The sequence below is a fragment of the Lycorma delicatula genome, chromosome 6, assembly GCF_047948215.1.
Source record: "Lycorma delicatula isolate Av1 chromosome 6, ASM4794821v1, whole genome shotgun sequence".
In the NCBI taxonomy this organism is placed as follows: domain Eukaryota; kingdom Metazoa; phylum Arthropoda; class Insecta; order Hemiptera; family Fulgoridae; genus Lycorma; species Lycorma delicatula.
In genome coordinates, this window is record NC_134460.1 from 119,830,900 (window position 1) to 119,858,879 (window position 27,980).

The window sequence follows — 27,980 nt, forward strand, 5'->3', positions numbered from 1 at the left end:
TATAAAATTTCTTTTTTTCATGAAAGCTTTCCTGTTTTCATCTTATATTTATTCCGTCTTTTGTAATTTTACATCCTAAATAAAAAAAACTCCTTTAACTTCTAATACATTGTATTTTTAAAAATTAATATTTAATTTTTCCATTATCCTCGTCTGTATCTCAATTGATTAACTAATTTCATCATGTCTATATAGAAATAAATAAAAATGTTAAATCTCCGAAAGTTCTTCACCGACTGCTTTGAAATTTTGGCATCTTGCATTGAAATACGCGCGTGTTTTTATATATCTGCTTTTTGTTTACGTAAGATGTCACACCTGTTATAGGTAAAAACATGCTTTTTTGAAAAACAGCGCTAATCTGTTGAACGTAAAAGCAACACACGCTATACTAAATATTTTACGATTCTATTTCAATGTTTCCGATATGTGTGTCCGCTACAGACTAAAAAACTACTGAACCGATTTACGCGCGGGGAAAGAGCAAAAATTGGAAAAAAGAAAATCGAAACAAGTAAAAGGGAAGAAAGGAAAGGGAAAATGGACAAAAGAAAAAAGGGAAAAGGGGAAAAGTGAGAAAGGGTAAAAGGGAAAGGTTAAATTTTGTGAAGTTCCGTAATGTTCATTTTGTTAATGTTCTATCAAAATTTCAATTGTGTTCATGTAATATATATATATATATATATATACTCAAATCTAGCAATATCGAAGTATTGTCGGGTCTGCTAGTATATTATAAAACAACATGTCGTGATATATATCAACCTAGCAAAAAGCACCGAAGATAAATTAATGAAAATTTGTTTACCGGCCTTCTTATGGTGTGAGTGGGCACTAAGAAAAGTCCCCTCCTTTTGAAATTCTGAATTTAAAGGATTTAAGTGAAGTAACAATGAAATTTACTATTTTTTGAATTTTTCGGTAACCAATGAAGGGCAAAATACATTTTTACCTGTGCGAAGCAGCGATAACTACTTAAGATAGAGGACGACTATTTTGAAACCCGCATTCTTCAGATCACTCAAAGTTTCCGGTCCTGTACTGAAGAAATTACAATATTGTGATAGTTTTTGTAAACTGAACAGATTTTACTTTTTATTTATCATTATTATTCTTACTAGCACGAGTCTAATATATATATTATGTACATTCGTAACGAGAAACGCAAGTAACCATATAGCACGGGAGAAGCCGCAATGGGATGCTGGTTACTTAATAAAATTTTACATGAATCTAATAAGCAAGACGAAAAACGCAGAAAATAATTAATTTGTTTAGGATTTATTTATAATCTATTTATACGTTCCATGATAACGCATTGTTTAATTTTAAGAGTATAAGAGTTGGCATATTGAGGTCTATCTTAACTACTTACATTTGTTTATTTTTTATTTTTAATTAAAAATATATCATTTTTTAGTATGTAAACTGAATAATCTTTTAATAAGGTCCTGGTGACATGAAGCTTTATCAGGATGTAATAGGATAAGAATGTATTTATTCAGTTTTGGTTAGGCCAAAACATAATTCATACATTTATTAACATGAATATTTTATTAATTATTTTTAATTAGGTTGAATATGTTAGATTTAATTTCCTAAAAAACCTTCACTGAAAATTTTCTTTGTGAAGTCAAAGTCAGATTTTTGATAGATTTTCAATATCTTAGAGTAACTGAAAATCATTAAAAAAATTAGGCTATTTAATCTTGTCTACGTGAAATTGTTGAGGAATAAAAAATAAATAAATATTTTTTCCCGATCGGTACATAATACTAAAAACATTATGTAGATCACGTCTGATGTGTTATTCAAAACGTAAAAGTAAGACTTTTCAATATTTGCCTGGACGGATCAAAAAAATCAATGATAAAATCTTAATCAAAAAGCGTCACAAAGTATGCTATTAATTATGAAATAAGTAATAGAAGTGATAATAATCCATATTTATACTTAAAGATAATAAATACTGAAATATTAGTAAAAGCATATCTAAATTTATTAAATAAATAAATAAACAACATAAATTAAAATTCAGAAGCGTTAACGAAGATTATATGAGCACATATAATTTATCTACTAAGCGGAAGATTTCAATTTTTTTTTGTTTATATCATTTAAAAGTTTATTAACTTAGTAGTATTTTTTCTCTAAAAGAAAATATTGAATTTTATAAATTAAAATAGATTTTTATAAATATTAAATTAATGGAAAAACCAACGGGTCAAAAATTTATTTCGACGAAAAAAAATAATAAGCTCCTTTCATGTAGGCCGAAGTAAAATTGAGTTATCCGAAAATATATTCTGTTTACTTCTTATATACATGTGATTTTTGTAGAGGGAAGGCATGGTGAATAAACGGCTATTCTTTTTAGTCGTATAGAAGTAAATTCGTAAATGTGCAATAATGTGTTACTCCTGAGAGATTCTCAGTAAAATTGAAAAATGTTTATAATCTGATATTATTCATGATATATTTAAAAATACACAGTACCGAAGAGGAGTAATCAAGGCAGTTTGTTATAATGTTATGGTAGTGTGATGTATTACCACTTACAAAACGGTCGCAGCAAAATGATTGGCCGAACTTGCGACCCTGAATGTCCTCCTTTGGAAGAGAGAGGAGATATTCAGGGAGCGAGTAAGGCGGATGCGTTTATTCACAGGTGAAGAGAAATGATAAGGATTAGTTGACTAAGGATAGGTGGACCCACAGGCTAATTTTGAACCTCCAGAGATGACTGAATCACAAGCACATGGAATTGAGGTACAAGTTGACCCATTTACTTACCGGTCATGGGTGCTTTAAAGCATACCAATGCGCGCGGAATATGAGACCCTCTGAAGGAGTTGATTATTGCGGGGAAGAAGCCACCGTTATACATATAGTGTTCGTATGCTATCGGCTGCTGTAGCAAAGCTGGAAGAAATTCGTCGTGCTTTCACCAAATAACATCTTGAGAACTATGCTGTGGACGGAACGGACGAGGAACATACTGACCGGGTTCCTGGTGAAAATTACACGTGCAAAGATGGCAGAAGTGCAGAAATAAATTATTCACCCCCTAAGCTTTCCGAGATTAAAAGAAGCGTGGAGCTTGCAGTAGATACGTGAATTAGAATAAGACACATGGGATGCTGTGATAATATTGTACAGTGGGCCTGTCATCCGTAAGAGGGGGAGTTTTATTGAGTAGGACCGCAAGGAGGTTCCTACACTACCGTGCGGTTTGAGACCACATGGTGCTTATAAAAGATTTCCGTCCTATTGTATGATTTTCGTATATGTAAAAGTCAAACAATAATAATAATACTATGGGGCTCGGCATCAGCTTATATCGAACGGGTCCTGAGACAAAAGAATGTTAGGTGAAGGATGGCTTGGAAGGGAGTACGAACAGGAGGGTTGCTCTAAGGCGACAGATAGCACTGCCCGGACTGAAATAATGCGAAAGCTATCTCAGCCCGGGGAAAACGTGAATGAAAGAGGAGTTTTTAGTGGATAAGAATCCCACATGACCAACGATATCACTAAGCCCAGCGCTTTTAGAATTTCAAAAGCACTTTTTGGGTTTTTACCTAGTCATAGGAGTAGTTCGACTAAAATTAGTCGACCAATTTAACAAATATTAGTCGACTGATTTTGAAAATTAGTCGTCTACTTCTAACAAACGCTGATAATACTAGTCGATCGAATAAACTGCATTGACATTTAATTACAAATTAGTTGTTAGTCGAAAATATTAACCGTTAAAGAAGGTAGATAAATTTCTTTCAATTTCATTCCACACTAAACACATCTAGCTTTAGCTAATCATGCTGTCTCCATCTTCCTATCACTTAGTCACCTCCACATCCTCACGTTTTAACTTAAATACATCATCTATGAACAATACTGTGTAAGTACTCTCAGCAGCTTAACAAAAAAGTTCCTTTCAACATGCCATGCCGCCATAAGATCGTATGATCATTATACCTAATTTCACAGTACGAGTTACATACCTGTATCGGTACTTAAATTCTGCGGTACGTTTGTATTTTAAAAATATTTTAAACGCAGGCGAATGATTTAAATAAAACTGTACTTCTACGTAACAGATTCTCAGTTTTTATAAAATTATTACATATTTACAGTTAAAGTAACATGTATTTGTTACTCACCTGTTAATTTAATTGCTTAGTTTGTCATTTTTTCGTGCTGACTTTTTCAATTAAGGACGGTAACAGATACGTTTATTAAACACTTAATAATAAATAATAGTCTGCTAATAAGGCATTACTAAATTAAAAATTCAGTAATTACACTGTATTTAAATTTTCTTACTCACAGTTCATCTTTTACATTTAACTGAAAAAGTACGACGTCGTACTTAACCAAATAAATAGTAATACGAAACAATAGAAAAAATATTACCAATAAAAAATACGAGAAGAAAAATTACAAAAAACAAGTAACATAAAAGATTTATCTATTAGATGAATTACCATGAAAAGAGGTGTTTCTGCTGTAGTATATTTCTATACATTTTCATTTTAAAAAAAATAGCATTTACCGTATTTTGGTTTTAGCCTGCTTCTTCTCTCCGAAAGAATTTGGCTTGCTTTAGAGAAAACTCTTTTGGATGGTACAAAGGTCCCAGGAATGTGTAAGTACTTTGTAGCTAATATAAGCAAATGCGGGATCATCGCTTTATGCTTTATCCAAAATTCTGTACAACTCACGTGCCTATCCACATACGGTTGCTCAAAATATTGCCTCAGAGTAATTAAAGAGTTGCTAGAAGATTTCAACCTATTTGCAATTTCTAAAACTTTACTGTCTAAAATATTCCGTAAATCCCATGTCTTTTGCTGTTTATTGGGATTTTTTACATTCAGTTCTTTAGCTATTGACTGCTGTTTTTCATCTGGTTTTAATAACAAAGAAAATTCATTTGTCATTGAGTTTATTGCATATTTTAATTTACTGTCATTCCCAACAGCAGCTTTTTTGAACGGTGGATCTAGAAGCGTTGTGGATCCAATCATTTTATTTTTTTTCCACGTTTTACAAGCGGTTGCTAATCCCAGAAACCAAATCTTTTTTTAAGTTTTCGCCTGTGAAAGAAGTCACAGTTTTCTGAGTAAGTGTATGCATAATTCCTCTAACAAGTGGAATAATTTTTGATAAGGTGGAATAAATTTCGGCAGACATCTGTATTGTCATAAGCTCGAATGTTTTAAGTAAATTTACACATTCAGTTAAAATATCCCATTGAACATTTGTTACGGATTGTTGACTTTACGGCAATGCTACAAGTGCAGTTGACAGGGGTTCCATCAGTTCTATTAACCTTTCTAACATCACAAGCGTTGAATTACATCTTGTAACAACGTCAGATTTTAATTTTAATTTTTTTTTTCCTGATTTGTGACTGTACGAGTCTTAATTATTCAGTTGCAAATACTCTGTGCCTGAAATGCGATACAATATATCTACGTGTTTTAATTAAATCTGGTAGACCGATAAACTGTGAAATTGCATCATTTACTACTAGATTAGGCATACGAGTAATATACGGAATGTTAGAGAAACTTAACATTTTTACGGCATATATAATAACGCCCTCGTCCAAAATTACTGCCACATGATATTCCGATCGTGAAAAAGGTCTAAAAAATTTTCGGCTAAATACTGTCCTCTATAATTTTCTTGCAGTTTTGTTCTACATAAAACGAAGGACATCAACCATCAAGCGCTCGCACCTTGAGAGTTACACAACCGCACGTGTGACAGCAATTTGATGCCTACTTATATTTCACGTTTTCCACATTTTTTTTCACCTAAACTAACGTAAGTTAAAATAAAAATTTATATTTACGCATATTTTAGATAAAAATCTTTATTGCAAATCAATGAATGACATTTGTTTTCAAGTGTAATAAATGAATAATCCTAAATAAATTATTGCAACATATGAAACGTAATAAATGCCACATGAATGAGAAAAATATTGTAACTCCAGTAAAACGTAACAAAAAATAAAGAAATGGCAATTAAAACTATTTACGTTTACGAAAAAAAACAAAATTCGTAAAGTTTCTTGCACCGAACTAAGCCGCATCTACATCCCTATCCAGCATTTCTATTTACAATTTGAGCAAGTCATTTGTTGTACAGAATGTTTTTTACATACATATCAAAGGCAGTTAGCAAAAGCTAATTTACTGCGATTTTTTTTTGATCCACATATATAACAAGTTAGTCGGGTGTTTGATAGTAACATTTGTGCTGCTTCCACTCTGTATTTTTATAAGAAAACCTAAAGATCTTTTTGGTCATCATTTTTGTCTTTTCTTGCATGGTACATTCCACTAATTTAATCTCTAATTTCAGTGTGGATTTTCTTTTAAGAGGTTTTTGATTAGTGGTTTTTTCATGAAATATTTTCATCGAATTTATTCAGGCGGTATCTAGTAATCGAAAAAAATTCGACACTGGCCACCACAGAGTTCTTCTAGAAGTTGAAATTTTGAACACATTAGATCGACAAAGTCCACACCCAATTTCTTGGAAGTATAATCCATTACACGCAACGGCTTTCTAGTTTACTCATCGACTTCATCAGCATTGTGTATCACCAAGAAAACAGTTTTTTCTTTGTAACCATAGAAACCAAAGGTTTGTCTGGTTAACGCCCAAACTGGTATTTTCCGGGAATGAAATGCCTATTATCAGTAACAAATTCTTGAGGACATTTAAAAATTTTTTTTTTTAGAGTTCCTAAAAATGTAAGGCGGTAAGTACTTTACAAGTGGACAGCTACTAAAATAATTATCAGCTGTTACATTTTTATTTGTATTTCTGATTGGGTCAATCAATGTTTTGACCAAGTCAATTGTTGTGGGTGTAAAATGTGCGGGAATTGCACAACGCATAGATTTTTAGTCCATATTTGGGAAGTTTTTTTGACAAATATGGTATGAAACTATAACGGCCTTAAAATCCAATTAGCAATTCTTCAATTGTAACAAATTCCCATGGGTTATATGAAATTTGGCAGTTTCATACAAAATTATCAAAAAATCCCCTAATTGGGGCTATTTTCCGGTGTTAAAATGTTGACCACAATAGACACACTCTAGATTTATATCATCGTATCTGAGGCCTTTAAATAAAAATCGTAAACGATTTTCATTGAAGTTTGTCCGAAGAATTGTTAGCCCAGTGCCGTTACCAGTAAAAAATTCTGTTAGTCCGATTGCCTCGTTTTACAGCAAACGAAAACATAGCACCAAATGCTATGCTGTTCTTATAGTTTTTCAATAACCTCTTTCTTGGCTATGAGAATGAGCTAATTTTTTCTTGTCAGTAAAAATTTTTATGTATTTTACAATATTATCGATCATATCAGTATTTAAAATTCGAAAGAAAAAATCCTGCTTTGCTTTACATTGACGAATAGGTTCTTTAGATCCAGGAAAAACCGTCATTATATATTTTATTTTCTTGTTGAATCTGTTCTAACAGGATCAGAGAACAATCATTATGGTCCTCTGATCCTGATGACCGCTACTCCTTAGTAGCGGTCTTTAACTATGACGAAGCAAAAGTCAGAGGTTAAATTGACATCTTAATTATGGTCAGTGCCCAAATTGAATTTAGAATCACTGTCGTGTTCATCTACTTCGATATTTTGTTTCTCAAAATCTATATCATTCTCATTGTCTATCACATGATTAGTTGTTTTAATGGTCTTCCAGTTCATCAAAAACTTGAAGGATTTCTTTGCTGTATGGAATCGTTCTCTAAAAATACTAGAAAAAAATTATTTTTCACGTAAAACTTTTCTGGTTCTAATAGAATAAAAATAAATATGTTTATACAAATTTTAATAAATATAAATACGGACTCATAAAAAAATAAAAATCTTTACGTAATTTTAATTTAAGGAAAAATATACAGTAGAAAACGAGGGGCCACTCTGGTCAGAGTGAACGCTCGTTTTAAGAGATCGCGTAGACGGCAGGATGGTATCCCTCAGACCCTTGGGAATTTACAATTTTGTTGCCACTCCCTCACAAATAGTCAACAGTCAACATTATAAAGAGACCTCATCTCTGAATAGTTCACTTGAAAAGACCTAAAAACCCAACTAGCTTGTTAAACTCCTTACAAAAAATAATAAAAAATAAAAAGGCCGCCGATCTGCCGCCTACGCGAGCGCTTGAAGGTTAAACAATGAAAACACACAGCTTCATCCAATATCGCAATGCACCGCCTTCCTAGATTAGTTCTGTAACTATCCAATAATAACAGGAAAGCCCATAAAATTTAAACTAATGAAAACACACATTCTTCATTCAATGTTGCTGATTACCCTTAATGTACACCGCCCTCGTAGATTACATCAGTAAGTATCAAATCATAATAGGAAGGCCGTTAAAAATTAACCTTTAAGGGCTCCCGCCTTGGAGAATTACACAAGCGCTTGCGTGACGGCAATTTGGCCGCCCACCAATTCGTTTTTATATATCACGTTTTACACATTTTTTCACCATGAGTAACGGGATTTTAAATACAATTTTATATTTTTACATTTTTTAAAATAAAAATCTATACTAAAAATCAATGAATGACGTTTATTTTCAAGTGTAATAATTGAAAAAATCCTAAATAGTTGATGGCAACATATGAAACATAATAAGTGCTACATAAATGAAAACAAATGTAAATACATTAAATTGTAATAAAAAAATAAAGCAATGGCAATTAAAACTATTTACAAAAAAATAAAAATAAAAACAAAATTCATAGTTTCTTCCACCAAACCATGCCACATCTACATCACTATCATGCATCTTTATTTACAATTTAAGGAAGCAATTTGTTCTACATAATGTTTTTTACATTCACATCTTGGGCAGTCGTGACAAGTTAATTTACTGCGATTGTTTTTTTCGATCCACATAAATAACAATTCAGTCAGTTGTTTGTACTAATATTTTTGCTACTTGTACTCTCAACTGACTTATTAAACTCCTTACTAAAATAAATTAAAAAATATTAAAAAGGCGGCCAATCTGCCACCTACCCAAGCGCTTGGTAGTTAACTCACCCCGTCCTAATTAAAAAAAATTGACTATTTACAGTCACAAAAGAAACCGTATTTCTTGATGTCCAAACGCCCGTTGTTATAGACAAATAAATTAAATTTTTTGTCTAATATATTTTTAATCATTGATTTTGCACATTTATAAATGTTTAGCATAATAAAAATCATTATTTGTTTCCTGATTGGCAAGATCCAGCGCCGCTCGAGTTATTGTAAAACATTTTTTAAACCCTTCATCTTCTACAACAAACAGAGCCTGTAAATTTTTGAAGATCATTTCTGCCACTAAATTATCAATTTTATTAACCTTTTTTTTTATAGACAAATCTTTAGATTTATATTGCAGAAACAAGTGGGTTAAATGTTTAGAAGATATTGAAGATGAGAGAGACAACGGAAGAGATACGGAAGTCGATGTGGATGCCATGGACTTAATATCCTGGTTATTTGCAATCTTTGAGCGTTTTTCTGAACAGCTCGGCTCTCCCGCGAAATCGAAACATTCATGGATTACAAAATCAGCTTGGGTATGTAGTTGCACAATCCTTGTCTCGAAAACTCCACGAGTTTTCGCTTTAGGTATTCTCTTAAATTTAAGGTGTTATTGGATCTTTTGAGTTTTTTACATACTTAACATGTTGGAGAACTGTTCTCAAAAAAATTCCAAATACCGGATCGTTCATTCATCTTAAAAAAAGAAACACGTAACGGGACGGCCAGCAACTCTTGAACAACTTCTTTCTTTTACCTGTTTAGCCTCCGGTAATTACCGTTCAGATAATACTTCAGAGGATGATATGTACGAGTGTAAATGAAGTATTGTCTTGTACAGTCTCAGTTCGACCATTCCTGAGATGTGTGGTTAATTGCAACCCAAACACCAAAGAACACCGGTATCCACGATCTTGTTTTCAAATCTGTAACTTGTGAACATCCATATCAGGGCAGACGAACTAACTTATAATTAGAAAAAAAATTATTTTACTTATATACTGGACCTAATAAACTACACCGAAAGATAATTATAAAATAAGAACGAATTCAGTTGTTAATTAATTACAGAAGATTATTACCATCCAGCAGATACAAAGATGAGAAATGATAATTTAACACACCGTACTGTTCAAGATATGTTGCCCTAAATAAGATACGACTTTTTATTTACGCGGATAAAAAGAAACTGTGATTAATGAAATATTAATAATGGGAGGGAGTGATTTATTTGTAATTAATTGCACAATGATGAACAAAGTCGGCGTCGTCCGAGTTTATTATTATTTATTATTCGGTATTTTTTACATTGGTTGCGTGTCCACTCGACTTGAACAAGCGGTCCGGCTTATATTAGTGGATTATAGAAATTAGTCTCTGACTAATTAGTCGATTAAGAAATCAGTCGATAGTCCAACGTCTAGTTTTGCCCCCTTTTATCCTTCCCAAACAAATTCAAATTTTTATTTAAATTAAATAAATTTTACTTAACTTAATTTTATTTCTATTTTAACATTTTGTTGAATATAAGGAAAAATGCAGGGAAAGTTTTTCAAATCTTTGCAGGCTTTTTATATATAAAATGAAAATTTATTCTTTCAACGATTTTTCGCAGGATTTTAGAATATTAAAAATATAATAGAATATTTAAAAATTGTATTATACATTGATTACGATGTTCCCTAATAAATTATGAATTTCTACACCAATTTCGTTTAATTAAAAATTGAGTAATAAATATTGTTGGGTAAAGTTAACAAAAAACACACAGCTAGTATTTGCCAAAAGAAATTGGACTTTATTGAAAGAGTACCAAATGAATTTATGTTATAATTATAATCTTAAAACATAACAGGAAATTATGAAATTAGCATGACTTAATAGTACTTAATATATCAGCTGAATTAACAAATGAATAATGCTGTTAAATACAAAAATACATGAATAAACCTTTATAAATACACAGTGTAACAGAGTCGGAAAATAAGAGAGTTGTTTACAATAATTTCAGTATAGAAGGCGTTAAATCACCATATAAACACATTAAAATAAATAATAATATAATTAGAATTTATTCTAATAGTAAGTTTTCTTGAAAGTATTAAATTACACAGAAGCACAAAAACATAACTTCATATCCGGAGTAATTTTCTTTAGATTAATTTAAGAGAATGTGAATTCAGTGCATGAATAGATAAGAATTAATCTCGGCGATTAACAAGTTAAATTAGATTAAATGATAGAGTTGATTGCAATAAACCTTTCAAGTAAAGGTAAGTTGCTCTGAATAACTGACGTTTGAACACGAACTTTTGATGAACAACACGAAATATAATAATAGTTATCAATAATAATATATGAAATATATCGCACATAAGTTTTATAATTCTGAAGTAGTGTTTAAATTAAAAGTAGATTTGATAAGAACGATAGTTTGCATTTAATAACCCATAAAATGGGCTACACATGAACAAGGATAACATAAACGTTTAATATGAATAATTTGCACTTGCCTGTATCACACACAAATATTAGCAAGAGATGAACTCGTAAAAGCAAGTACAGATGAATACATATATAATCCTGGGCGTAGTCCGCACTGGTGTATCAGGAATACAGAGGTGTGATGTGGTTTGGTGGTAGAATGATGCGTAGAATCTCAGATGTGTAGTGACGAGTTTTGAGATTCTGCTTGAATGAGAATGTTACCACAAAGTTTGCAGGAGAGTATGGCCATAGGCGACTGCACTGGTGAGATGTAGGATCTACTCTGCCGAAAAGATGGCGAAAGAAAAAGGGGGAAACCAGATCCAGGTAGTGGACAGGAGAGAGTGTGTGTAAAAGACAAGAGATGTGTGCATGTGTTAGTAAGGGGACGAAAGAATAACGGGTGTATGAAAAAGGGTAGTCAAAAATAATTAGATAGAAGAATGGACGCGGTCACTAAGGATGATGGAGGGAGGGTCAAACACGAGAACAAATAATAAAAACAGGTAGTTTTGACAAAACTTCCGAACAAAGTGAAATTTAACATTCCTGTAACAAGACAACGGGACCCACCCTAGCTTGGAATTCGTAGAAAATAACGGAAACTTTACGCTAGAATGGCGTAAACAAATATTTTACGCCAATTTAAGCGAAAAATATATTCTGAGAAAATACGATTGCGAAAATATTATTTCCTTTACCTCTGAAACGTTGAATGTGTTGGTATAAATGATAATTAATTAAATAGGAAAAAACCGAATGATACTCTGAAAAGTAAATTTTAATTCTACTACTTTTAATATATCCTAAAAAGACAACTGATCTTTCTAAACTCGGAAATTGTCGAATATATCTTAGAAAGCGAATTATTTTTAAATTTAGGAAAGGAGATAATATCTTGCAATGTAAAGTGATCTTTTTTGCTGTTCATAAACAAGTTGACCAAGGTATTACAGATCTGTTCATCATTAGCAAAGTGTCATCTAATTTTATCTGTTCAGTAATAGGAAGAGTTGGAGATTAATTTTCTCTAAACATAATTTTTACTCCACGTTGGTAGTCACAAGTCAACTACAGTCAGAAGATCGTAAAATAAATTCTACGAACGTATGCTCGTAAAAGGCTTTTTAAAATGATATTGACAATTTTTGATTTTCTATGAAATCGTCAGCTCCGCAATTGTAGATGAAGTGAGCGGCCAACGTCGAGGAGAACTGCGGGGGCTACCAGGTGGGAGGATGGTTCTTTTGGAAAAAAAAATCGACAAGTAACCAGAACGTATGTTTTCGTTACCGCCAATTCTAGCTGCGGTGGGAATTATGTTACTTATCGTGACCGGTTTATTACATTGTACATATATGTACAAGCGTGATTCTCCCCGACCTTTATTCAAAATAAATTAGATATGAAATAGTTGTGATTCAATATCGACTCCTCAAATCGTGAAGTTTGTTTAACAAACGTGCCTTTTAATAATATGAAGACCGTCGATGATCTAGTAAAATTTACGGGTAACAAGAAACTTGACAAACAGGTTTAATTTAAAGAGCAACCCACAGAAAATACATTAGAAGATCCTTCACTTGATATAGATGAAATAAGATTAAGATTCGATAAATATCTCAATGCTAAAGGGTGTATAGTTGACTTGGAGTGAGCTATAATTCCGGAAAACCTTCAAAAAGAACTCGACGCGGACACGTAGTGTAAAGAAGTTTATAATCTTCAGAAACATCAGTCGAAGATACCCAATTAGCGGCAGTCAACCCATATCGGACTTTCAATAGTCACCTGAATTGGCTAAATTACAACCGTTGCAGCTGTCACTCAATGCAGTAACAAGAAACAACAAGCGACGGGGACTACGAAAAGGTTTTCAAGCAAATCTATTGTCGTTCCGGCGGCGAAGAAACAAAAAACGCCGCGCCACAAGACCACATTGAACATGGTAAGTATCCTGCAATTAAACTCTGCATTACATTCTAACATTCATGTCTCGCATAATGATAAGTCAACTGGACAGAATCAAGTACTATTTCACGGCACAGATGGGCAGTCTTGGTCACGACGTGACCAAGACTGCCCATCACTTCTGCTATTCGATATCTTGCTATATAGCTATAAGACATCACTTCTGCTATTCGGCACCTTGAAGAATGTGGATTCACTCCAGCCGATACTCCTTGGTGGGATATTATTGAAAGACTTAGTTGAACAGTTTCCTGACCATTTTTCGTCACAGATAATCTACCCGTTTGAGGCGAAGATGAGTTCCATCGAATTCTTAAAAGAATTCGCCACAGATTCATCCAATTAAAAAAATTACGCCCCGCTGATGAGACCTTCATGCTCGTTAGCCGATAGCAACGCTCGTTAGCATGCTCGTTAGTTGTAGCAACAGGGAGTGGACCATCTCCACATCATGCACCCGTGCAATGGCACAGAAACTCCTGTCGGTGCTCGTGGCGTTCAATCTGCGAACAAGTACACCGACATAGACACGTTGCTAAAATCCACAGTTCAGCGCATCAGACCGGTTCCATATCCTCAAGTATTTACTTTTTCAATTTGACCTTGACACGTTACCTACAAAAATATTTTTATCGGATCTCTATGATATATGCGAAAAGAAAAAGGATAAAAGAAACACATCTATGTACATGGTCTTCCTAACCTGGTATGAATTAATTTTTTGACACCTTAGGTTTATTTTTCTTAAACTCAGGTTTTATAATCAATCCACACAAAAATGAAAGAGTTCCATTTATTGGGGGCGTAAAATATTTGGAACCTTATAAATATTTGAAACGAGGTCTGGCAAGACCTCTCTACTTCAGAGAGGAACAAATGATGCCCGAGGACATATTCGAGGTCAAAATTAAAAGTCATCCTTCCAAATGTATGCTAAAGATACCGTTAATAGTTTTGAATAAGAGGGAAAGTTTTCCCTATGATGAGGCATTTACTATTCGTTATTACAAATACATATGCCATACATGTCAATTTTTAAGAAAATTTAAAAATAAAAACCCAAATTCAGTTGCAGTGGACTACTACTGATCTCCTACTTCATTGAAGAACAGCTAACCATTCGATAAATCTTCCTCATTAACGTAATTGTAGACTCTATCAAGTTGGGAATCCAGCAAATGTAACTTTAAGAAAGAGAGCATTAGTTATTATCATTAAAATAATTCAACGGTTTCCTTTTGCAACAGACTTGCTTTCAGTAATCTAGGAATCATTCAATGTGGTGTTTACTAATGTTCGATGCTGACAGAATTTATTGCATTATTATTATGCCATCGTTCTGATTTAAAAAATACTTCCCATTTGTGTGTAAATAACTTTTCCCAAAATTCCTACTCTTAATGCAAAATACAATTACTTCTGCAAGGTAGTAGTTTCTGATGAATGTTATATTAGTTAAGGTGTTAACTGATGAATTCACAAATAAATTTGAAGACATATTTTAAAATAATTAATAATTTGTCTAATTATCTATTAAGTAATGGCAAATTAAATATAAATTTATATAACTGGTTGACTTGACTTAAACATTGTTTTTTTTTCACTCTTTTTAGAAAGTTTGGTTGTTCGTATAAAAATTTTTTTTAGTATAGAAAGTTACAAAGTTTTTATATTTTAATTGGAACAAAAAATAAGTTGTAATTAACTTAGACTAACAAGTAAGGCAACCAACCCTTCGTCATCTGAAGAGTAAGTTGTTTAAACTTAGCTTGAAAGCCTATAACTAACTAAATAATAACACACACTCTTTTATGTTGTGGCAAAGCACAAAATTTTATTTACAAACAAATAAATTGTTATAGTCAAATTTATTATGTTTCTTTCAAATTTTAGTGTATTATTATTATTACTAAATAAAGGATTATTAAAATCGCTAATTATAGTAAACTAGTTTAATAGTTTGATCTTGAGATATACCATTATTCCTAACACTCCCTAACTGTGTTTCTGAGTTATGAAATCGATAAAGATTTAGAAATATTAAAATAAATAAATGAGTTAATTGTTATATTATAACTATTAGGAAACTGCGTTATATATAAATAAATAAACATGAATCGTTTATCATTAAATTACTTAATATTTTTATGCATAAAACTTATTTAAATTACATTTTCATTTTGTAAGTGCTTCATAGATGTGAGTCTCCATTATCTGCAAACAGTTTAATTAGTTACGAGGGCGTTGAGACATTCTTTTACGTGTTGAAGAATCAAGTTGTAAAAACAGTCTCTGACAGTCGTTTTCAATTCATCAGCATTTCTTAGTAGCAAATAGGAGATTTTTTCTTACACAGGTTTGTAATTAATCTTTTTGGCGGCCACTGAACTTTAAAACTATTGCTATTTCATCGCTTACAAAAATGTTGCTTTAAGAAATCCTTTAACAACTAAGTATAACGAGCCGCATCTTCATGTAAAATTGAAGTTAATTCCATATTAATAGATTATTGAAGCCGAGGGAAAAAATTCAAGGATATTAAGATATGAAATGCAGTTAATATTTCCTTAAAAAAACGTATAATTCTATCAGAAACGTTTAAGATATCCCTGCCCACATCATTAAATGTAACGCATGGTATGTAATTTCTTCATAAAAGTGGGGATTTTCTTTACATGAAAAATACGCCTTTCGGAATTTATTAATAAACTAAATGGCACATCCGTGGAAGAAGAAAACTTGTTTCCATGATTTAAAATTGAGAAAACGCCTTAGAAGAGCTTTGCAATAAGTTTACATTATAACCATGTCCCTGTCAGAAAGCTCATTAACACGAGCACGATTAAGTGTTTAAGCCGAAGATCATTTTTCATTATTTTCTGAACTGTTGAAAGGAGAATATTTAGCTGTAAAAAACTTTTCCTGATTAACATAAAAAAAGATCACTCAACAATATCAATTACTCAATCAAATAAGTCCTACTTTCGAAGTGTTCCTACTGATTAAGGTTGTTTATTAAAAGGCTGAACCGATTTTTCCCTTTTATTTCCATCGTTCTCATATTCGTTTGTACGCTCATGCGCCCAAACAGTAGCAACAAGACTCTCTTCAATTAAATATTTGCTTGAGTCTGCCGTTTTAATATAACACTGCACAAATAAAAATTCTGACTAAACTCGCGAAAATAGCATAAACTTCTTACAAAATTGCAAGTTTTTGAGTAAATAAATCAAAAGAATAACCTATAAAATCACCTGATGACATACAGTATTTCCAGCACCGTAAGTTATATCATAGAAAGAGATTTTGTGGAAATTCTATAGAAAAAAAATGAAGGAGTAAAGAGAATGCTATGGGCCGTATTAAAACAATGAAAATCGTAGTCGAATCGGTTCAGTTCTTCATCAATATAAATATAACAGAGATTGATTTTTCCAGAAGAAGCTTCTTTCTTTTTCCTGTTTAGCTTCCGGGAATTACCATTCAGGTATTACTTCAGAGGATGAATGAGGATGATATGTATGAGTGTAAATGAAGTGTAATCTGGTACAGTCTCAGTTCGACCATCCCTGAGATGTATGGTTAATTGAAACCCAACCACCAAACAACACCGGTATCCACAATATAGTATTCAAATCCGTATAAAATTAACTGCCGTTACTAGGAATTAAACGCTGGAACTCTCGACTTCCAAATCAGCTGATTTGGGAAGACGCGTTCACCACTAGACCAACCCGGTGGGTTTCCAGAAGCTTATAATGTTACAATTGAGCAATTTTTAGTTTGCAGCGATAGTTAACACTATGTAATAAAAAAACAGTAGAAATATATAAATAAAATATATATAAAATAATTCTTTGGCCACCTCTTGCGTTTGGAGGAATCAGGGAAAAGTAAACAACTCTTGGAAAGATTGCTAAAGTTAAAAACACAACCAGCGTGGCTCACTGAGGTGCTTCAAGACATCAAAGAAGCAGGTATTGCACTGCAAGATCTCAGAACAGGATCTAGAAATTATAACAACTTGCCCGGTGTTAAATTTGCAGAAAAGCCTAAACAGAGAACGGGGACGGTTTGGACATAGGAACGGAAAAGGGATTTTTCCAGGAAAATGAAAGAGTATTGGAAGATAAGAAAGACTAAACATAAATGACTAATTGGTCCTTCCGGGCCGTAACAAAAAAAAAAAAAAAAAAAAAAAAAATATATATATATATAGTCAACCAGACAAAACACAATAATGTGTTATTTTGAGGAAAACTGTGTATTGTTTGTATTAGTACCGCTCGGGTCAGTTAATTATTCAGTTGGAAAATAAAAGAAAAAACAAGTCCTTTTCTTTAAGCATAATTTTTGCAGGATAACAAACTTTCAGGTTCACATATTTACTGATCTACGATATTTTAAATAAATAATATATAATGCAGGTTATAAAACCGGCATCAAAAGTGTTACCCTTTGTTATAATTATTTATCGTGTTTGATTTTTATTTACGTAACAAGATAAAAATTTTTTTAAAGGAATATTTATAATCCCTGCAAATATATTTATTAGATTATTTGAAATAAATTATTTTTCCTTCGCCTAACTAATGAGGTAAAACTACACTTTAAATAAAATTTATTTATTTATGCATAACGCATGAAGTAATTTACATGTAAATTTAAATTTAGAAAATACGTGAGGTAATTTTATGTTTTAATGATAAAGGAGTCGTACTAAAAATAAGAGTAGGTTTTGGGTTAGTCACGGGAACAAATGGGAGCGAGATTCAGGTGAGATGTGGTGCGGCGGTGTGAATCATTTTATTAAACGAAGATCTATTTTTGAGGTTTAAATGGTTATTCTAGATAAGAAGTACTAGAGTTGAAGCACGTTTATATGTTATGAGAAATGCGAGTCAGGAATACCAGAGATGCAGAGAACAGCACACTTTCCAGCATCAGCATAGCGTCATAGGAACAGGTCGAAATGAATCTCTCCTTACCGTTAACCGGTGACACATGTGCTGTGCCGTACTCCCCTGTATGCTAGAAGTATTGCGCACGGCAGCTTTAGTAACAACCACATTATAACTAATGCAAGATGGAATTGTAATGCATAAATTTGCCATAATGTTGAGCACCTCTTTTACTTATTCACTCTCTCTTTACTCCCTCACATTACTCTCTCTCTTTCTTCTACCATCATAAAATATCACGCTTACTCTAACAACAACACATCTATTCACACATCTACCGCTGAAGACGTAACGGTTGGAGGAGTTGAATAAAAGGCTCTCTCTTTGACAATTTACCATATCATTTCCTCAAAAACAATCTCCTTAACAATATTTACACACACAAACACACACAAAGTTGTTTTTTAATCCTTCCTCATCACTTAACTGGAATTAGAAATTATGATTTCTTAGATAATCATTTTATTTCTTAAAATAAGAAAATAGCAAATGAAATTTATCATATAATATTTAGTACACTACACTTTTAAATTTTTGATATTAATAATATTACACCCCTGAAAAAATACATTTATTAATAAACTTTTAATACCTTAGGTAGACTTAAAAAAGGATTTTCTCTCTTTTTGTTTAACAATAATATCCTTAATTTGTCAACTGCTTAATCAATTTTCAGAAAACTTTTAGTAAATAATTCTTATAGTGCCAATTTAAGTTTCATTCAAAGATAACATATCTTCGATATTAAAGATATCAGTATTTTTTTTGTCTTCAGTTATTTGAATGGTTTGATGCAGCTCTCCAAGATTCACTATCTAGTGCGTCGTTTCATTTCGGTATACCACCCTACATCCCTAACAAATTGTTTTACGTATTTTAAAGTTGTCTGCCTGCACAATTTTTCCCTTTTACCTGTCTCTCCAATATTAAAGCGACTATTCCAGGATGCCTTGATATGGGGCCTATAAGTCTGTTTCTTCTTTTAACTATATTCTTCCAAATGCTTCTTTCTTCATCAATTTATCGTAATACCTCTTAATTTGTCATTTTATCCACCCATCTGAGTTTTAACATTCTCCTACAGCACCGCATTTCAAAAGCTTCTAGTCTTTTATTTTCAGGTACTCCGATTGTCCAAATTTAATTTTCATATAAAGCTACACTCCAAACATATACTTTCAAAAATGTTTTCCTGGCGTTTAAATTAATTTTTGATGTAAACAAATTATATTTCTGACTGAAGGCACGTTTCGCCTGTGTTATTCGGTATTTTATATCGCTCCTGTTTCGTCAATTTTTAGTAATTCTACTTCCTAAATAACAACATTCTTCTACTTCCGTAATCTTTTCTTTTCTTATTTTTACATTCAGTGGTCCATATACATTATTTCTACTGCATTTAATTACTTTCGTTTTATTTTTGTTTATTTTCATACGGTAGTTCTTGCGTTGGACTCCATCCATACCGTTCATTGTTTCTTCTAAATCTTTTTTACTCTCAGCTAGAATTACTATATCATCAGCAAATCGTAGCATCTTTATCTTTACACCTTGTACTGTTACTCCGGATCTAAATTGTCTTTAACATCATTAACTGTTATTATTATTATTAATAGTTATAACTAATAATAGTATTATTATTATTATTAATTACTATTAACTATTAACCTCATATCAGTATTAGTAAATGAATCTATGTTATATCATGAATTCCTTTACGTCTCCACCAACAATTACTTCTTCCACTTATTTATCTTAGTCTACCAAGAGGTATGTTACTTTAAAAAAAAAAACACTATATATATGTATTATACACAAACATAGACAGGGAGAGGGAGACTGTATTGCATATATATATGTATAAATTTAAGTTATTTAACATGATAAAATTCTTGGCAACAAAATTATTGTACTTTCCTAAAATTTTCATCCAGTTTTAAAGTTAAATCTCCCAATCAAGGCACTTTAAAGCATTTAAGGCACCTTAAAGCAGTAAAATATATAGGGAAATATTCTGGATTTTATTTATAGATTCCTGAACAACCGAAGTTTCCATGTACGAGTCGGTATAACAACAAATTTAGGCTGTTTACATTAAAATGAGGATTTTTATTGTTTACAGTAAACAAATTATGAAATGTCTGATTAACCATTCATATGTAGACTGAATGTTTTTGGATTTGTTTTTTTTTTGGTTTTGGATTTGTTGATGTTTTTGGAATCTATGTTATATCACAGTTTAAGACAAGTACCGAACGTTTGTTTGAAATTAATTTTCTTTCATTAAATTTTAAACATAAAGTAATCAGTTAGAAGTTCATGAGTCTGCATTTCTCATTTATGAATTAATAACGTCTCTAAACTATTTTGAAGGAACATAAAATCTCTACTCATATTAATTTCATTTTTTAGAACCAACAATCAATGTGGAATAACGTTAACAAAATTCAAAATTCGATATTTGAATTTTTTAGGTATTTCGCGTCTGGTTTATAACAGTCTTTGGTGAACAGTTCGAATTAATTTTATAAAAAACTAAAATAATACCTGGCTGGATTTAGTTTTAGTTCTTCATCAAACGAACAACTCCTAGGTTGTTGGATCCCGTCCATAATAACCTTCTTCATGTATATTGTGTTTTTTAATAGTAGGAATTTCAGAGGTGACTGGTATCCCTTCGTTTTTTCAATGACGGTATCAGCTAATAACTTAGACGTATCGTAAAGGCAAATACTCAAAATCCGGTAGAAAATATTTTTACGTTATTAGTCTGATTGATAATTTATTAAGCTTCACTTCATCATCTTTTCAATGGGTGTTCGAACTCAGTATATTCTATTTTGGTTTCGAATTACCAGGAATACTCGATACCTATGATGTATTTTTCCCAACATGAACTATTTTATTTTTATAAGCAGTAAGTTGGCTACAGAAAGCTAATAGTGATCTTATTGTTAAAACAGAAGAATTTTTTACAGGTGAATCGAGATCAAGTAATTTACAATCACTGATTAAAACAGGCGACTATGATTCAGTCGCATGTAACTTTGGGATCGGTCATAAATTTGACACATACAGACTATCTCACATACGTCGTAAATGAATTCAGTTCTACTCTGTTACGTTGTAATTTAGGAAGTGTTCTTCAAGAACTACCTGATATATGTATATATATATATATATGTGTGTGTGTGTGTGTGTGTGTGTGTATGTATAATACACACCTAATAATTCCAGAGATTCACTTCACATTCTATATACCTAGCAAAAAAAAAAAAATAACATGTTAATTTCTGTTGGATTTGAAGGAACGTAGGCCAGTCTCAGACAATGAATGAACTGATGTCATTAGGGCAGCTTGCACACAAATGATTATGAAATATATTTTAAACGTTAGTTGAAAACAGCTTGGTAGAATGAATGATTTACAAATTTTGATAATAGACTGTGTCTTATTAAAGCAAGTATATAAATTTGGAAGTCGTGTATATGAAATAAGCGACCTGAACAGCTTGATCTTTCACTTTTGGCTTTGGGACAAATTAGATTAACCCATGAATTCCTCATGACAGGTAATGAATGATGTTTCAGTACATACTGAAATATTCCAGAACTTTATACTTTTATCACGAAAAAAATTATAATCTGAGATAATGACCTCCAGTCTTATCCAATGTAAATAAAATTCGAAATCGATGAAAAGTGTTTTTTAGTTCCATAATGAATTAATCAGGTTTTCTTGTCATTCATAAAAATTATTATCATTTTCATTTCTTGATAACATGCTCGGAAAAAGCGTAAAAATTACAGTGTTACAATTACATCGATGTTAGATGGCAAAAAAATTCGAATTTCATATTTCAGTTAAAATTTTAGTTTTTTTACGTATAAAATATTCGAAATTTCGAATTTCCATTTGAAAATTAAAAAAAAAAACAACATTGAATTTTTACAGCACTAAATTTATTATAATTAAATGAATTTTGTTTTAATAAATTATTACTTTTTTTTAACTATTTATATTACACAACGGTTATTCCTGACCAAATGATTCGTGCAATTTATGGGCATCATTTTTGAAATTTTATATAAATTTAAATTAAAAAATATATAAGTAAAAAAATTAATTATTTTGTAGACACCTCCTAAAAATAAATCTAGCTGATAAGATATGAGGACATATACAAAAAAAATATTTACAAAAAATTTGTACAGTTGACAATTCCTGCCTGCTTTTAGGCATAATTTTTACCTATATATCTCACCTATTTATGAACAGTTTTGAAAAAATGAGATATTTTGTTCACAATAAAAGGTTTACCTTTTTTTGTTAATAAAATATAATTGGATGAAACTAATATTTACGGAGACGGTAATTATAAAAAAAATAATAGTTACCATTTTATAATTTTCAAAGGTTATAAAAATGTTTTAATTAATTTATTTTGTAGAAAATGTTAGGTACATGTACATCACACTTCATTAAAAATCCGTTCTTAAGGTACACATTTTTATTCAAAAAAGAAAACTTAAAAATAGCGAACCGAAAAAAAGTGCAAAGAGTATATTTACATAAATTTTTTTTGTTTATTTTTATGTCCTCAGTCATTTCCTTAAGTTAGTATAACACCTTCCTAACTTAAGGGGCTAGTGCTAACTAAAGGTGCTAACTTAAGGGCTTTCCGCCTGGCAGCTGATGAGCTGTGCGTCTGCGGGGAGGTCCAGTCGAACGAACACACTATGTTCGACTGCCCAGAACTCAGGCCATCCTCGAACTTAGAGGTCAACGGAAAAATTGGCCACTCACAAGCGGCGAGTCAATGTGGCGAGAGCCGCATTGTTGGACGGTGTGGGGGTCCTTGATACCCAATGAAAATAAGTGCCACTTATGATACATCGTTGAAAAGTTGTCAACGAAGGCTTATTACTGCAGTTAAGAAAAAGTCCAAAATCCAAATATTTTGGATTTTTGCCTTTTTTGGTCTAGTCGATTGCAATAAAAAGTGGAGGTGGACAACTAGATGTTATCACAGTCCTAAATCCAAAATTTCAACATCCTACGGCTAATCGTTAATGAATTATACGAGATACATACGTACGTATGTACGTATGTTCAGACGTAACACCTGACGAAACTAGTCAAATTAGATTCAGGGATGGTCAAAATTAATATTTCCACTGAAATCTGAAAACCTAAACTTTTCGCGATCACAATACTTCCTTTACTTCATACAAGGAAGTAAAAAAGTAATTTATGTTTATTTATAATAAATTTAAATTAAAAAAAATATATATAAAACTGCAATACGCCATAAGAATTTATTTTCAGGTATTTTATTACATAACGAAATAATAAAAATATTTAATAAATAATAAAATCATAATTTTATTGTATATGGTTTATTTTATATACGTAAGTGTGTGTTTTATACGTGTGCGCGTATGTGTAGTGTTAGTTTTTACATTGTGCATACGATACTTTTTCTGATATATAAAAATTCATCGGTAAAGTTTTATATAGTAAAATTAAATTACAAAATATATATATATATATATATATATATATATATATATATATATATATATATATATATCTGTACAGTTTAAATAAAATTAAATTTACATGTTTATAAAGAGGAACAAAGTTTATTAAAAAGTTGAACGCTTTAAAGTGGATTTTCAGATGCGATGAAGAAGTATAAAAGTGCTCTTTACAAGATTAAACCATTTTTAGAAGTGCATAAAGTCGAACTAGAACCACTGCTTGAGTTAGTCGCAATGCAGTCTCACGGGAGATATGCAGCAACAAGAACTAAGTAAATGAACGAAAAGAATGCATCTATTTTGCATCGGATCATGACACAAGAGACACTTTATTAACAAACTGTCTTCTATTTTATTATTTTATAACTTTTTTATTTTACTGTATTTCAAAACATTTCGTAGTTAAATGTGCAACCAAAACAAAAAAAAAAAAAAAAACAAGAAGCAAAAATATAAAAAAATTATAAAAAATAATGAGAAATGAAAAAATCTCAGTTAAATAGTGCAATCTGTATAATTGAGTTTTAATTAAAATTTTTCAAAGCTTATTTTCTTTCAACGACCGTTTAAATTTAATTAAATTTACGTCAAAATAATTCATTTATAAATAAAATAGTTATAATTAATAAACTTTATGTCTCTTAAAAAAAAAAAAAAAAAAATTAGACTGTCATATAATTCTCTTTTTCTATAAATTGAAATATGTCACAAAATGAAGGTTTCACAATAAAAAACAATATATATGACTAAAATTATACAAAGAAAAAAGAGAAAGAAAAATTCACGAATAAATTCTAAATATAAGTATGAATAATTAATATATTTCATAAATTTAATTATATAATAGTGGGTTTAGTTAAATGAAAAATAAACATTTTTACAGTCCTAAATAATTAATTTTATGACTTTTACGTAATGTAAGATAAAAATTACACCGACCTTGAACAGCTGACTGAACTGCTATTAAAAGGTATCATAATTGTTGCAGGCTGAACTGCATGTTTCCTCCATGTAAAATATCCTTTAACACATTATCCATAATAGTTATTATATTACATCATTTATAACTATACTATTATTAATATTTTATATAATATAATAACAAAAATTGAAAATTTAAATAATTTAATACATACATGAGTTAAACTATTTTTAAAAATTAAATTTTTGTTTCCTCAAATTTGGCATTACAGATTTCGATTATAACAATAAGCATTTAAAATAAATAGGGGAAAAAACTGGCTGATATTTAAATGATGTTTTACAGCAAAAAATTATTATTAATTTGTCATAACATAAAATTAGTAGATTATTTATTAGAGTTTGTATAACTACAAATTACGGTTTATTTTTTAACAGTATAATGTAAACTTTGATTTTAATTAACAATTTAATTAAAATCAAAATTCAAAATTAAAATCAAAAAACAACATATTTTATATATATAATATATATATATATATATATACAGAATATCAGGGTTTTAATCTGTTATAATATCTTTTGGAAGAGGTACAGTATTGATTTAAAATTAAAATCAAAGACCAACAGTTTTAGTTGTGCGCATGGCCGGCCGTAGATTGATTCCCTATCTTACCGCTTGATAGCACTACAAGGAAAGATGGCGACTCCTGAACAGAAAGTCCTCTGTACTTTGCAGTTTGCTAAATGTGAATCTGTATTTACAGTTCCAACGTGTGTTCAGTAGAAAGTTTAATTATAATTCTCCGTGCGACGATAATATTCGTCGATGGCATAATCGGTTTGAAACGACCGAATTTCTGTGTAAATGGAAGAATACGGGCGACTGAAGGTACCTGAAGAAAATGTTGAACGTTTGAGCCTTTTCTGTGAAGTGCTAAAATATCTGTTAGGAAGACTAGCCGCGAACTAAAAATGCCGGTGATGACAGAGTGAAATGGTTAAAGGTAATGATGCGTCCGTACCGTTTAACAACTCATAAACATTCCACCTACCGATTGCGTTTTTCGTCCCGATTTAGCAATCGAAATGTTGCAGCATGGAGATGTCGACTTTTTTTACCATATTACATTTAATGATGTTTCGACGTTTCATCTAAGTGAAAAAGTTAGCATATATATATATATTATATAATGTCGGTATCTGGGGGTCATAAAATTCCCGTGAACTATTACAATGCAAAAGGGACTCGCCATAATTAAAGGTTTTTTGTGTGATATTCTGACCGCAAGTTCCCAAGCAGTTATTTTTCGCTTAAAAATTGTAACAGGAATTGCCTATTATTTGGATATGTTGTGTACATGACTTTTTCCTCGACTGCAAGATGGACTAGAGAATTTTATTTGGGAGCAAGATGGTGCGTCTCCTCAACGGCATAAATCTCTTCAGTACTGATCCGATGATAAAGGTAGTTTGCACTGGCATCTGAGGTCACTCGATCTGACTCTATGTGAATTTTCCTTTAGGGGTTTAATAGAGAAAGGATCTTGCGTATGTGCTTCCGTTACCTACTAATCTATCCTAATTTGAGGTATAAGATTGAAGCAGCTTTCGCTTCCACTACACCAGACATGCTGGTTAAAGTATGGGACGAAATCTCTTATCAATTTCTCACATTGAACACTTGTAGGAAAAACTGTAAGACTTTCATTTTATTTGCGATTCATTACTGTAAGTCAGAGTTAAGAGGTATTAAATAGCTTTAAAATCCCGATTTTTTTTTCGTACACCTCAATATATATATCTTATATATATATATATATATATGTATATGAAAATGAATGTTTATTTGTTTGTTTGTCCCGTATGCGTTCCTATACCATTCATCCGATTGCGTTGAAACTTTCGTGAGTTGTGCGCACGCCCGTGGTTTCTGAATTAGTTTGACCTGATCGGTGACGCGGGGATCGAGATATTTCAAAAAATTGTATTTATGGTCCGATTTGGCTCATATTCAGAATATATATACACGTATTAGTTACGTGAAAAGCGTCACGATCGCTGGGATCGAGATATTCTGAAAAATTGTATTTATAGTCCGATTTGGGTCTTATTCAAAATATGCATTAGTTATGTAAAAAGAAGTATTTTTGCAAACAACCCGCGAGGTGGTGCTGGGGACGAGATATTTCGAAAAATTGTATTTATGGTTCAATTTGTTCATATTTGGAATATGTATTAGTTACGTTAAGAAAATATATTTTTGCAAAATATGGACTCGCTATGTGGCGCCGGGGTTGAGATATTTCAAAAAATTGTATTTATGGTCGGATTTGGCTTATATTCAGAATATATATTAGTTACGTGAAAAGAAGTATTTTTGCAAAAAAAGGAAGAAGGGGAAAAGGGAAGGAGTGAAGATTGGAAGAGGGAAAAAAGAAAAGGTTAAATTTTGAGATGTTCCGTAATGTTCAGTTTTTTAATGTTTTATCAAAATTTCATTTGTGTTTATTTAATCTATATATATATATTTTTTCAAGTCTAGCAATAACGAAGCATTGCCGGGTCAGTTAGTATATATATAAAAATTCTCATCCTGATAAATGTTCTTTCTTGCTTTATTTTTCATCTGTCCGTCAATTTCGATTTTTAAAAATAAATCTCTATAATTTAAGAATGGATTGAGATATTTTACTGAGATCTGGTGTACGTGTATTCAACAACACCTTCTAAAAAGAAAATAGGTTAAAAGATGTTTGAAAATTCTAAAACGGTGACCATTAAAGTTTTTTAATCATTAAATATTTCCTAAAGTATTAGATTTACTGAATTATACTTTATTAAATAAAATGTAGAGCCTTTTATTGAATAAAATGAAATTTACTTGATATCGGTTCATAAATCGCTGAGGTATAGCTGAATTGTTAAAGTGGACTACAAAAACATTTGCGCCAGTTTTCTCGCATCATTTTAGCAATCCACTAACAATTTTAGCCACACACACACAT

The 27,980-nt window shown here is 31.3% G+C and overlaps 1 long non-coding RNA gene across 3 annotated transcripts in view; it reads right to left on the bottom strand.

Moving 5' to 3' along the window:
- The window catches only part of LOC142326810 (uncharacterized), a 311,674-nt gene that overhangs the window by 170,555 nt on the left and 113,139 nt on the right, over positions 1–27,980 (bottom strand). The window contains exon 4 of one of the 3 annotated variants that reach the window (XR_012756869.1): positions 24,989–25,072. The exons of the other annotated variants lie outside the window; for them this stretch is intronic. This is a non-coding gene — a long non-coding RNA (uncharacterized LOC142326810). Of the gene's footprint in view, positions 1–24,988; positions 25,073–27,980 lie in introns of those variants that run through there. 3 annotated transcript variants of the gene reach the window in all.